The sequence below is a fragment of the Gracilinanus agilis genome, chromosome 4 (assembly GCF_016433145.1).
Source record: "Gracilinanus agilis isolate LMUSP501 chromosome 4, AgileGrace, whole genome shotgun sequence".
In the NCBI taxonomy this organism is placed as follows: domain Eukaryota; kingdom Metazoa; phylum Chordata; class Mammalia; order Didelphimorphia; family Didelphidae; genus Gracilinanus; species Gracilinanus agilis.
Genome location: NC_058133.1, coordinates 274369628 through 274384070, shown reverse-complemented (window position 1 = coordinate 274384070; position 14443 = coordinate 274369628). Strand labels below are relative to the sequence as shown.

Below are 14443 nucleotides of genomic sequence, written 5' to 3'. Positions count from 1 at the left end.
GGGACACGGGGGTGGGGGGTGGGGGTGGGTGGGAAGGAGAGCGTCAGTCCCAACGGACACCTCAGTCCTCCAGTCACTGCCCACAGCCTGGACCAGACCCACCAGAGCAGGGCCAGCATCCCTCTGTTCTTTTTGTGATGCTCTATTCCACCCCTCTATAGCCCAGAAAGGACAAGTGAGTTCCCAGGTCACACAGCAAATCTGGAGTGGAAGGAGGACAAGAACCCAGAACCTCAGGTTCCCAGGCCAAAACACCGTGTGTCCTGTGTCATAGCTGCCTCTGAACTACCCCATCCTGGGGCAAACACTCTAGGAAACCTGCTCCAACAATTACCCAGAGGCCTCTTCACAGAGTTTAACCTCGGTACTGATGTTGAACCCTCCCTCCAGACTTCTCCTTATCCCTCTGCAGCACCTGGGACAGGGCACACACCCTCCACATGCTACCACACCCTAGAGGGCTCTGCTGGGCTGAGAGTCAGGGAGAGCTGAGTTCAAATCCTCCCTCAGACAATTCCTAGCTGTGTGAATCTCGACAAGTCAGTCACTTAGCCCCATCAGTCACTTAGCCCCCTTTACCTCAGCTTCCTATCTGTCAAATGAGCTGGAGAAGGAAATGGCAAACCTCTCTGGTATCTCTGCCAAAAAAAATCCCAAAAAGGGCCCTGAAGAGGCTGAAAGGACTGAAAACATCCACAACATGGAGGCTCTGCTCCTAATTCCTGAGATTGTCCTCTTAGCTCCTCTCTCAGCCTCTCTCCAGGCATTTCTTTAAATTCTCTTCCTGGAATGTCAGCTCTGAGAGGGAAGAAAAGATTCATTTTCTGTGTGTGACTAGCACCAGCCCAGAGTGGGCAGGTACAGGGGCCAAATCCTGCTGAGTGACTGACTGACATCACTATCATCCACTACCCAGTGAGGAAATCATTGTCATCTTGTCTGATTCTGTATCTCCCCTCCTCAAGAAGCTATGCTGGCTCCCTATGACTCCAGGAGAAATGCCAAACCCTCATCCTGGCATTTGAAGCCTCCCCAGGCTGCCTCCAGCCTACCCTGAAGTGTCTCCTGCTGCTCCTTGTCCCACAAGTCCTGTGTCAATGAAACTAGGATCCTTACTGCTCCCCAAACAGTACACCATTTCCAGGCCTCCATGCCTTTGCTCTTCCTTCCTGCCTGGCCTGCCATCCCCCACCTACAGCTGGTGGATCCTCCTCTTCCTTTACACTAACTCAGTGATGGTGAACCAATGGCAGATTGCCAAAGATGGCAGGCTGAGACCTCTCTAGGCATGTGCAGGCCCCTTGCTTGGCTGGCTGGGAGCCTGGTCCCATCTCTGCACACACATAGGGTGGGAGCACACAGTCTTGGGGCAAGGCAGGTCCCCAGAAGGCTCCCCATCACTACACTAGCCTGTCTCTGCTTCTCCCCTCACAGCTGTCCTCTCCCCAACAGTCAGTCCAGGCACCAGCATTTATGAAGAGCTTCCTGTGTGCCCTGCTGGGTGCTGAGGATGCAAATAGAAAACTGAAACAACACCTAATGTTACACTGCAGTGGGAGGGACCAGTGTAAGTGCAAGTGTAGACTCTGGGGATACCCAGGAGGAGGAGGAGCCTGTGGGGGGAGGCCTAGCCTTTGGGAGATCCATAAAGGCTTCACCTAGAAAGTGGAGCTGGAGGCGGGGCTGACAGGGACAGAGCAGAGGAGGGCATGTCCTACCACCATGGAGGGGATGCAAAGAGCCAGCCAGGGGGCACTGTGGGCAGTCACAGATGCAGGGAGAGGAGGATTCTGCGAGGAGACAGAAGTCTGGAAGATGGAGGACTCCTCCCCAGGAAGCACAAGATGGAGGCAGGGAGCCTTTCCAGTGGGAAACCAAGGCAAGCCCCCATCAGACAGAGAGGATGGAAGCAGTCCTTGTTGTGATTGTTTAAAAGGTTCAGGATATGCAGATAGACAGGAAACAATCTTTGTTTTGATTTGCTAAAACCAACAGGAATAATTAGGGTAATTGATTTTCTAAATCATGCCATCTCATTCCCTAGCTTTCTGGATAAGGTTGGAACTCTGCAGTAAGCAGCCAATGGCAAAGGAGGGGAGGGAGCATTTCCATGTCAGGACTAGGATAAAAGGAGCCTGCCCGCCCCTGTGCTTAGTGCTTACTTGTTGGCTCAGCTCTGGTTCCTGAATGCTCTTTCTTGGGAGGATGTTATAAAAGAGCATTTGACACCCTGACACTGAGGTGAAGAGACTTTCCAGTAGGGGGTTGGTCTTCTCAATCAGGAAAGAACAGAGAGAGGAAGTTGTGGCTTATCACAGAAGCAATAGGGAACTACTGCTGGTAACTGAAGCTGGGAGAAACTTAGAGTTGCTCCTTTTTGAATCCTTTCCTTCCCTCTTAGAATCCATACTGTGTATTAGTTCCAAGGTGGAAGACCAGTAAGGGCTGGGCAGTGGGAGTGAAATGACTTGCCCAAAATCAAACAGGTAGGAAATGTCTGAGATCAGCTCTGAATTTAGATCCTCTCATTTCTTCACCTCTGAAGCCTGAGCCTGAGCCACCAAGCTGTCCCTTTCTTATTAAATTGAATATGAATTTGAAGAAGGAAAACCAAACAGCTTGTAAGAGAAGCTCATACTTACACACACAATCTACTTTTTCTATTTTGTAAAGTCTTTCACAGGCAGTGACCTGAAGCCCAGCTTTGAAGGGAGACTGATGTCACAGGGAGAGAAGAAGAATTAAGGAGGGAAGCATTTCCTTGTGGGAGAGTTGAGGGAAAATCAACCAAACTGGAAAAGAATCAGAGCATGGACCAGAGCTGAAAGGGAAGTTGGGAACTATCTAGTTTCACCTCCATGTTTGACAAATGAGGACACTGAGATGCAAATAGACATGACTTGCCCAGGTCACAGAAGTAGGAAAGGGAGGATCCAGTCTTGAGCCCAAGTCTCCTGACTCCTGAATTCTTTCCATTGGTCGAAACTGATCTCTAGGGTCAGAACACAGAGGATCCCAGCTCAGCTGTGCTACTGACTCTCCAGGAGACCTTTTACTAGTCACTTCTTTCTGAAGCTGGTTTTTCATCTGTAAAATGGAGACAATAAAATTTGCAGTAACTGTGTGGGGTGGATCAGCCTGGATTGTGGATGGAAAGCACTTTGGAACAAAAGAGCTCATCTCAGCAACATTACTCTGGTTTTCTGATGCATTAGTCATTTTCCCTCTGTCAGTACAGAGCATAATCCATTCATGCTTGCTCACTCTGTATAATTTTTCCACAGATTCACTACAGAAGCTCCATACCACATGGGAGGACTAACTTTAGGTCTTTTCACATTCTGAGATCACCAATAGGACTCATCCATCTTTCTTTCCAACCTCTCATTTTCTCAATGATTCTTCTTACTCTCCTTCCTTAGGGCAGATTATCACTGAAAAAAAGGTTTCAGCTGAATAGTGCATCCTCCTGTGGGACATTTGCCACTCTGGTGCCCAAGGAAGGACCTGTGCTCCTCCAGGATTCTGAAGCAGAGAAAACATTTGTGTTTAAAAAACAAGTGAGTCTGACTTCTGGGTTAAGATGGCTGCAAAGTAGACAGGGCGATTAACTTTCCTCACTACCAACCCATACAGCATACCTCCAAAGGACTAAAAAAAAACCAAATCCAGATGAAAGAAGGGACACCACAATAAGACACAGCATCGAAGGTATGTGGGATTTGGCCATTTCCACCCTATAAGGGGGGGAAATAGCTCCCATCAAAACATGAGCTGAACAACCCTCCCCCACCCTACCCTCGGTACTAAGTCACAGGCTGCACACCAGAGTTCGAGTGAGTGGGAGGAGCAAAATCTAGCTTCTTGGCGGCTAACTGGGACCACCAGGAGCTTGCCCCTGAGAACAGCAAGATGTGAGACCCCAGAAGGCTAGAGAGCACAGTCCTTGAGCATGGGTGTGGAGCTGAGAGAGGCAGTGGACAGTGGAAGTAGCTCAGTTCACTGAGACTCAAGGGAGAACCTCAGATGGAGGAGCAAGTATGGGCCAATTTCTGGGCTCTGGGCAGCTGACTAGGACCACAAGCTAGCTGAGAACAGCTAGACTAGAGACCCAAACAGGCTGGGGAGCCCAGACTTTGAGTGCAGGAGTGAAACTGAGAAGGGTTGAGGACAGCAGAAGCCTAGCAGACAGTGGAAGCGAAGAGAGTCACAAAGTAGCCTCAGGCAAAAACTGCTTCTTAGCTCTATACTCAGAGAGTCTGCCTGCCTCACTCAGACTTCTGGCTGAGAAAGAAAAACCAGCATAATGATGACAAGCAAGGCACAAGAAATAACCTCCAAAAAGACCAAGAAAAAAAGCTCTAACACTTGATAACTTTTGCACAGGAAAAATCTAGAAAATAGAGGAGGACAAACAAGTAAAGACATCAAAATGATGTCTTCCCCCCAAAATGAAAATTGGTCACAAGTTCTTGAAGAGTTCAAATCTGAAAAAATGAGAAAAATGGAAGAGATCTGGCAAGAAAAGTGGGAAATAGTTTTAAAAGAAAATAATAGTTTAAAAGGCAGAATTTCACAATTGGAAATTGAGGTTCAGAAATCAAATGAAACGATAAGCAATTTGAAGACAAGAAATAAACAGCTGGAAGCCTTGAAGAGCCAGATAGACCACATTGAAAAGGAAAACCAAAAGATTATAGCCAAAAACCAGTCTTTAGAGGCAAGAATTGAGCAAGTAGAAGCCAATGATCTCACAAGACAACAAAAATTAATAAAGCAATGTCAAAAGTCTGACAAAATAGAAGGAAACATGAAAAATCTCAATGAGAAGATGACAGATCAAGAAAACAGGTCTAGAAGAGACAACTTCAGAATTTTTGGTCTTCCAGAAAAATAAGGGACAAATAGAAATCTAGATATTATACTACAAGAAATTATCCAAGAAAACTGCCCTGATGTCCTTGAACAAGAGGGCAAAATAGATATTGAAAGAGCCCATAGAGCATCCTCTACACTAAATCCTCAGAAGACAACCTCTAGGAATGTAATAGCCAAATTCAAAAGCTTCCAAGTTACAGAGAAAATATTAAAGGAAGCCAGAAAGAGACAAATCAGATATCAAGAAACACCAATCAGGATTACACAGCATCTCTCAGCCTCCACACTACATGACCTCAAGGCTTGGAACATGATATTCAGAAAGGCAAGAGAACTGGTTCTACATCCAAGGATCACCTACCCATCAAAAGTGACTATATACTTCCAGGGGAAAGTATGGACATTCAACAAAACAGAATATTTCCAAGTATTTGCAAAGAAAAGACCAGGAGTAAATGGAAAGTTTGATATCCAACCACAAAAACCAAGAGAAACATGAAAAGGTAAATAAGAAAGAGAGGGGAAAGAAAGAAAACTCTTATCTTTAAATTTCCTTCTTCAAGGGCTTCAATAAGATCCAATTATTTGTATTTCTATATGGAGAAATGTTAAGTGTAATTGTAAAAAAGTGTATTCACTATTATTAGATTAGAATTATTAGAAAATTAGAATAATTAGAAAAATTAGTCAGTACTAAGTGGTCTAAGATGATATGGGGTAAAAAAGGGGAGGGGGAAATAGAAGATGGCACCAAGAGAAAGTTGAAGGAATAAGAAAAAATAGGATAATCTACACCGCACAAAGAGGGTATGGGAAGGGGAGGGGATGAATACTATTATAAGAAGGGGAGGAAGAGAGCATTAACAGGAAATACTTAAACCTTATACTCAGTGGAATTAATCCTGAGAGGGAAGAGTAGCTAGATCCATTGGACCATCAAATTCTATCTTACCCTAGAGATAATGTCAGAAGGGATAAACCAAGGGGGGCAGTGAGGTGGGGAGTAAATAAAGGGAGGGGAAGAGAGGGGGGAGGGAATTCATTAGGCTTTAAAAATAATAAGGGGGGGAATAAAAAGGAAGGGGATGGAAAGGAAAGTGAACCAAGGGAGGGGACAAGGGGGATTGATTTAAAACAAACCGTTGGTTTAAAAGGAAATAATATAAGAAGAAGGGGTAGAACTAGGAGAGGATACCAAAATGCTGGGGAATTCACAGCTGATAATTATAACTCTGAATGTGAATGGGATGAAATCGCCCATAAAAGAGAAGCAAATAACAGAGTGGGTTAGAAAATAAAATCCTACCATATGCTGTCTACAAGATCACACATGTGGCAAGGGGAAATACACAGGGTTAAGGTCAATGACTGAAGCAAAATCTTTTGGGCTTCAACTGAGAAAAAGAAGGCAGGAGTGGTGATCATGATTTCTGTGAGGATAAGGAGACAGTTTGAGGGAATCATCCTCAGACAAAGCTTCTTCAGAAGAGTAAAGGATTAGGAGGAAGTAGGGAATCTTGGCCTCAGACATTGGGGCTCAAAGTGACCCCAAAGTGGTCCCCAATCCAAGGGAGTCAGACTAGAACAGGGCCCCTAGGAATGATCCCAAAATAATCAGGCTCTTGATTTCTTAGACATTTGCCTGTCATTTTGCTAACATCAGTGTCTAAAAGAGAGAAAATGTCCAAATCCCTGACCCTATACCTCTGAATCTCAGACACATCTGGGGCCTCTGACCCCTCTTGGCCTCCCAGATTCCATGGTGGAGCTAAGAATTCCCAATTCCTTCCCTGTCCTTTTCACTTCCTTAAGCTCAGTCCTTCCCACCAAGATGATAGCCTCCACCATGGCACTCTCCAAGCTCCAGAGGGCTGGTAGAAGGGTTCCAGCTTCAGCATTCATAGTGGCCTCTTCACTGCTCTCTGTATTTAACATCTTCTCCTCTCCAAAGAACCCAGAACTTTCAGGGCCTCTCATGTGCCCTTTAGGTAAAAATGCCCCCTCTGGCCTAGAACTCAAGCCTTTTCCAGCTTTGCTCCCACTTTCCCTTTCCAGCCTTCTTTTCTCCTTTCACCTATAGGAAAGCTGAGCTCAGGCCCAAGTGCTCTGTGGACAACCTCAGTGACTCCCTGAGCTTGCTTGTGGTCATTGTCCTCTCAGTCTTGGATTCTCTCCTGTGATGATGAGATTATACCTACCCTGCCCATTTTTCAATTTAATCACTAAAAGTGTAAACACCACCACTTAATTCTCTAGTGGGGGATCTAATGGGGAAATATTTGTGGGCAAATAACAAATCTTGGGTTTTAGAGAAAGGGGAGAAGGAGTACTGATAGGACAGGGAAATAGACTGGGAATAACCTACATATACATAAAAATAGGTTTGGCAATTGGAGGGAGTGACAGTTAGGATCCAATTGCCACACAGTTAGGATCCAACTGCCACACAATTTGATCATCCAGTGAACCTATTAACTATAGAGGGATTAAGTAAATAAATCAGGTTTAATTGGATAAACTTTAGTTTGAAAGAAGGGAAAAGGGGTTTGTATTCTAAAAACAGATGGGAAAGTATCTGAGTCAGGGAAGGAACTTATATATACTAAGCTATAGTCTATCAGGGCACAGCTGGGCTAGCAGGAATGGAAGTGTGATCCTCACAACTGTAATAGGTATAGGCTATAAAAGTTTAAAAGCAGATCTGTGTGAGCATGTTAGGGAAAACCTTTGCTGGAAGTCAAGGACATTCTGAGTAGAATGCAGGGGGATAGGGAGGAGTAGGGAAGTGGCCTGTGATCTGGTGGACAGTTTGCAGACATCTCTCCCTACCTGGTTACTTTGGATCATTGGCTGTGGAGGAGTTGGTTCCTGGTATCCTGAAAACATCTCTGGAAGAGTTGTGAGACCCCAAATTCAGGCCCTCTTCCTCAGGTCCTTAGCCAAGCTGTCAAAACCTGGCAGAAGCCAGGTTGACTAAGGATCTTAACCCTTTTGACTCCAGTCCTGGGTCGTTAGTCATAGCTTCTCCTAACTCCCTTTCCAATCCCCTCATATTATAATGAAACTGTTTCCTTGTGTGTTTTCTAGTACTTTAAAGTCCTCATTGTGTGTATTTAATACTCTGAAGTTATTCCAGGCTGGGTGGGGCATGGTGACAGTCAGGCTTAACTGCCATTTCTGTCAATGGTCATTCTCCTTATAGTTAAACCTGTTTCCCTGGCTTGTAAAGTCTTACCCATTGTCCCTTCCTATCTCGTATCCACCCCACTGAGCCCACATTTAATATTTAAGTCAACTCCCCTGGTTTTCCCCATAATACTTCTGAGTCCTGTCCAAATTCAGTGATGATATGGCTCTCCCAGGTTCTCAGCCAGTAATCCAGAGATGGCGTAATAGGTATAGGCTTTAAAAGTATAAAAGCAGATTTTTGCAAGCATATTAGGGAAAGCCTTTGCTGGAAATCATGGACATTTCTGAATGGAATGCAGAGGGAGAGAAGGGAGAGGAAGCAACAGATATTGCTGTGCTCTGGATCAGTTGTGAGAACTCCAAACCCAAGCCCTCTTCCTCAAGTCCTTAGCCAAGCTGTCAACCTGGCAGAAGCCAGTTTGGTTAAGGAACTTTCCCTTTTGACTCCAGTCCTGGTCAGTTAGACATAGTTTTACCTCACCCCCTCTCCTATTCTTTCAAATTACAATTAAACTGTTTCCCTGTTTGTTTTCTTCATACCTTAAAGTTCTCATAGTGTGTATTTGCTAAACTCTGTGTTTATCTCTGGCTGGGTGGATCAATGTGACAGTTAAGGTCCAACTATCACTCCTGTTAACTACCATTTCCCAAACAGCTAAACCCAGTTTCCCTAACTTATTTGGTCCCAGGCTATTGTCCATTCCTGTCTCCTACTCACCCTTCTGAAGCCAAGTAAATATTTAATTTAACCTCCTGGTTTTCCCCATAAGAGTTTGGATGCCCCAGATGGTGGGTTAAGAGTACAGGAAGTTCACTCTTGGACACACAGGGACAGACTGGAAGCCAGAGGATTCTGAACATTTCATGAAGAGTGTATAGCCGTTGGCTGTGGGCTGAAAGTTCCAAGCCAGTTGTTGCTAGTCCAGCTGCTATAATTTCTTCCATTCCAAGTCAAGCCAGATATTTCACCGTGGTAGATTTATGCTCTGCATTTTTCTTGATACCAATCCACGAGGATTCTCAAAAGATCTTTGCTTTCACTTGGGAAAAAACCCAGGGGACATGGACTCATCTTCCACAGGGATTTACAGACCCACCTAGCCAGTTCTCTCAAATTCTAAATCGAGATTTAAAAATGATTAAGTTTAAAGAGAATAAATTGGTGCATTTTGTGGATGATATTGTTTTAGCATCCCCAAACGCAAAGGTGTGTCTTAGGGAGAGCAAGATTCTTTTGTTTGAATTATACAAATGAGGCATAAAATCTCCAAGGCAAAATTACAATGGGTTTTGTCTTGGGTGCAATATCTTGGTTTTGTGTTGTCAGAGGGTTCCAGAAGTATCACACAAAAGAGAACAGCTGAAATCCAGAAATACAACTAAACTAAATATACAACTTAGAGCTATTCTTGGAATTACTGGTTTCTGTAGGCAGTGGATTCCTGGATATAGTGAGATCACTAAGTGTTTAACAGATCTGACCAGGAATACAGAACCGGAACCTCTGAAACTAAAGCCTGAATATCACTTTACCTTAGATAAGCTGAAAGAAGCCATTCTATCTGCACCGGTGTTAGGAATTCCAGACTATGAGAAACCTTTTCAGCTGTTTGTCAAGGAAACAAAAAGTATAGCTTCTGGTGTGTTGACACAGTCTTTAGGACAAAGTTATCATCCAATTGGATATTATAGCTATCAATTAGATCCAATAGCTGCGGGGACAGTAACCTGTCTAAGGGGGGTAGAAGTAGCAGCTGTGTTAGTCCAGAAGTCAGCTTATCTAGTTTTGGGATGTTCTTTGACTGTCTATTGTTTACATCAGATAGAAGCACTAATGAAGAAGTTTCATAGTCAAGCATATTCAGACCAACAAATATCTAAGTATGAAATTATTCTCTTAGGTAGTGAGAACATCCAGTTGAAGAGATGTAACATACTCATTCCAGGTACTCTTCTTCCAGATTTGCCTAAGAACAATGAACCATTGCATGAATGTGTTGAGGTAGTAGATCTTGTAGATATGCCTGGGATGTATTTAAAAGATGTACCACTTGAAAATCCAGACTTGGTATTATTCACAGATGGATCATCATATTTATATAATGGAATCAGATGTACTGGTGCTGCAGTTGTCACAGAATTTGAGACACTGTGGTATGGCTCATTACCTAGTAATCTTAGTGCTCAGGGTGTAGAATTAGTGGCACTAAAGCAAATCTGTCTTCTAGCTGAAGGTAAAAGTGTAAATATTTACACTGACTCTCAATTTGCATTTTCTGTTTGCAATGCAACAGGAAATATTTGGAAACAACAAGGTTTTATTAATGCATCAGGAAATCCAATAAATCATGCAGGAATAATAAATGAGTTGTTGGAAGCAATCCAAAAGCCAAAACAGCTGGCAGTAATTCATTGTTGGAGTCATACACATGGTAGAGATTCAGTCTCTAAAGGAAATCACAGAGCTGATATCACTGCGAAGTATGCAGCCCAGAATGCTCCAATCTATGTAATGAATTTAACATCTATCAATTCTGATGATCTGGAAAAAGCTTGTGTAGACTCAGATATCCAGAAATGGAAGTATAAATTTGGAGCTAGGAAAGAACGTGGCATAAGGATTACTGATACAGGAAGACCATTGTTGCCGAAAGATTTGTATACCTATTTGTGTCAAGTCATTCACACAAAAAGTCATTTTGGTACACAAGCTGTTGTAGATTCCATCAAGAGACAATGGGTTGCTCCTGGAATAAATACTGTTGCAAATAAGATCTGTAATAGTTGTTCAGTCTGCCCAAAGTTCAATCAAAGGGCATTCAGAAAGAAAGGTTTGGGTGGTAGACCTTTAGCATATTGTCCATTTGAGAGTTTACAGATTGATTATATCTTTATGCCTAAAGCTGGAAGATACAAGTATTATCTTGTGATAGATGATAGACTAACTAAGTGATCTGAAGCTTTTCCATCAAATACCAACACAGCAAGCTTTGTGATGAAAGTTTTACTCAAGGAAATTGTGCCTAGATTCGGTGTACTGTTAACCATAGATTCGGATAAGGGATCTCATTTCACTCAGTATATCCTTAGAAGAGTCTATGAGAATCTAGGAATAACACCTAAATGTCATGTTCCTTATCACCCACAGAGATCAGGTCAAGTGGAGTGTATGAATAGGGAACTCAAGACTATGGTTGGGAAACTCTGTGCCAAAACTCATCTTAAATGGCCAGATATCCTTCTCATAACTTTGTTTTACCTACATACGAGACCAAAAGCAGATCTACATATATCATCGTATGAGATGCTCTTTGGACCTGCTCCACTACAAGCAAAAACTTGTAAGGCTGTTTATGCATCACACTTAGGAGGTGATTGCCAAATTGTTTCATATTTAAGTGCTTTACAGCAAAGGCTAAGAGAATTGCAATATATGGGAGTATTAATTCAATCTGGTCCATTGGATTATTCTCTTCATAATTTTCAACCAGGTGATGTGGTCTATGTGAAAAATTTTGCCAAAACATCGGCAACAGAATAAAATTGAGTAGGTTCTTTTATAGCTGTATTAGTTTCACCATCTTCTGTGAAAGTTTTAGGTAGAGATTCGTGGTATCATTGTTCCCATATTAAATTAGCACATGGTATAGATACTGAAAATGTAGAAATTACTACTAATGAAGAAGATGAAGAAGAAGAAATTGTGTAATTTGAGATCTTCAGTCAATTAGAATCTGCAGTCAGAAAGTTCAGTAAGGAGAGGACCATTCCAGTGGAAGAGGACATCTGGATGGAAGAGGATATGGATGGATGAAGAAGATTCAGGATTCAGGATTTATGAACTTTGTATTAAGACTGATGAACTTATAAATTGAACTGATAAAAACTTTATTTTCAAGGATTTTCCTAAAGAAGAGAATTAATGTTGGACAATTTGGATTAAGTGGTTTGAAAGTATTTTGGGTAATGTAAATTATATCACTACATACTCATATGCATCCAACATTGCACATAAAATTATCAAGAACTTTGATGGAGAAAAGAAGAGGAATAATGAGAGAAGAGGAGATTTCCTTGAGGAATGGAACATCATAAGAAGAAAGGAATCTGAAGGAGATCTGGAGTTTTGGTAGGTATCATACATCCAACAGTAACATGTTGCAGCACAATATAGCAAAGAAACAACATAACAAATCAGATACATATGACACAAACATGTTAGAATTCATTATGTTTCTTATGGGATGAAACAATGTATAATTATTAACAAAATTAGAATTAGCTATAGGATAAGTAAGTACTAACAAAGGATAGTTAGTTACTAACAAAGATTAGCTAGTTATTTAGGTAGATGTAGCTAGACTAATATACTAATACCTTAGAGCATGGGCTGGCAACGTATGGCTCTCGATCCATATCTGGCTCTTTTGAGGGCTAGATATGAAGTCAATTTTTTTCAGGTGCTATTACAGGAGTGCACACTGTTACAGGAGTGTGCACTGTGAGCACTGTATGGCTCTCATGAAATTCACATTTTAAAAAGTGTGGCATTTATGGCTCTCATGGCCAAAAAGGTTGCCGACCCCTGCCTTAGAGATAGTTTAGAATAGTTTAGGGAAATAGTATTAGATTAGATTAGAGGATAAGATAAGTTACTAATATACATTAAAATGCAAATACAAAAAACATAAGAAAAGTACATTACATGAAGAACATATACTACAGAACACATATCATAAAAAATGTAAATAGATGTGTAAATAGTATGTGTATATTGTAAATTGTATTATAGTGTAAGTATTGTATATATGTAAAGGGGGGACATATGTATATTTGATATGTCTATATTGTGTTTACATATATTACATATGTATAACATGCAAGTATATGGTGTGTATATATTGTATGTATGCATCATATGTATATATGTATAAATGTAAATTCTGTGAATAATTTGATACTAATTGAGTTGAAAACATCTGAATGTAATTTGCATAAGTGAGTTTAATGTTTTGTTGTAATTTTGCTGTAAAAGCTTATGCAATGTTGTGTTAAAATGTATTTTCCAAAATGGTTTGCATTTTTTAGTTAGTAGAATATTTCTGAATTAGAATAGGGGTTGTGTTTGATGTTTGTTTTGACTTTTGTGTTGCTATTTCATATTTGCTGTTGATTTTGTTAACTTTGTTGGAAATTCTGCATTGTTACTTGTTACTTTGTGCTTTGAACTATGTAACTGTTCAATGTATTTATCCCTTTACCTTTCCTTGTTAAAATCCCTAGTGTAGGATAGAGTAGGATAGTGTTACATAGAATAGAGTTAGTAGGTTGTTTTTATTTTGGGTTAGAATTTTAGTTTAGTTTGTAGTGCACAAATACCAAAATATTGTGTGGAACAATATTTTGGCTTTGTGCAAAGGGGGGAACTGTAATAGATATAGGCTTTAAAAGTATAAAAGCAGATTTTTGCAAGCATATTAGGGAAAGCCTTTGCTGGAAATCATGGACATTCTGAATGGAATGCAGAAGGAGAGAGGGGAGAGGAAGCAACAGATATTGCTGTGTTGAGAGGGTTTTTGAGCAGAAGTGCAATCAGCAGTCCCTATTTGACCTGGGATCTTGGAGATTGGTGAAGATTGTAAAGGCTGTAGTTACCATCCTGCAAGTCAATTCTGAGTAGGGGAGAGGCCTGTGTTCTGGTGGACAGTTTGCAGACATCTTTCCCTACCTGGTCACTTTTGGATCATTGGCTGTGGGAGGAGTTGGTTCCTGGTATCCTGAAGACATCTCTGGATCAGTTGTGAGAACTTCAAACCCAAGCCCTCTTCCTCAAGTCCTTAGCCAAGCTGTCAACCTGGCAGAAGCCAGTTTGGTTAAGGAACTTTCCCTTTTGACTCCAGTCCTGGTCAGTTAGACATAGTTTTACCTCACCCCCTCTCCTATCCTTTCAAATTACAATTAAACTGTTTCCCTGTTTGTTTTCTTCATACCTTAAAGTTCTCACAGGTTGTATTTGTTAAACTCTGTGTTTATCTCTGGCTGGGTGGATCAGTGTGACAGTTAAGATCCAACTATCACTCCTGTCAACTGCCATTTTTCAAACAGCTAAACCCAGTTTTCCTAACTTATTTGGTCTCAGGCTATTGTCCATTCCTGTCTCCTACTCACCCTTCTGAACCCAGAAAAATATTTAATTTAACCTCCTGGTTTTCCCCATAAGAATGGGTAAGGTTAGGGAGTTGAACCAGCCTGAGATTACCAGCAGCCCAGGTCAGGTTTAATATTCTCAATCTAACTTCCCACAGGTAGATGATTATTCCTTCAGGATATTCCTTCACTTTCCCTGAGGTCTCCCACTGAGTCAGTTGATCAGTTA

At 41.7% G+C, this 14443-nt stretch overlaps 1 protein-coding gene across 4 annotated transcripts in view; it reads right to left on the bottom strand.

Moving 5' to 3' along the window:
• Positions 1–14443, bottom strand: part of LOC123245626 (H-2 class II histocompatibility antigen, E-S beta chain-like) — a 42718-nt gene that overhangs the window by 5618 nt on the left and 22657 nt on the right. The window lies entirely within an intron of this gene.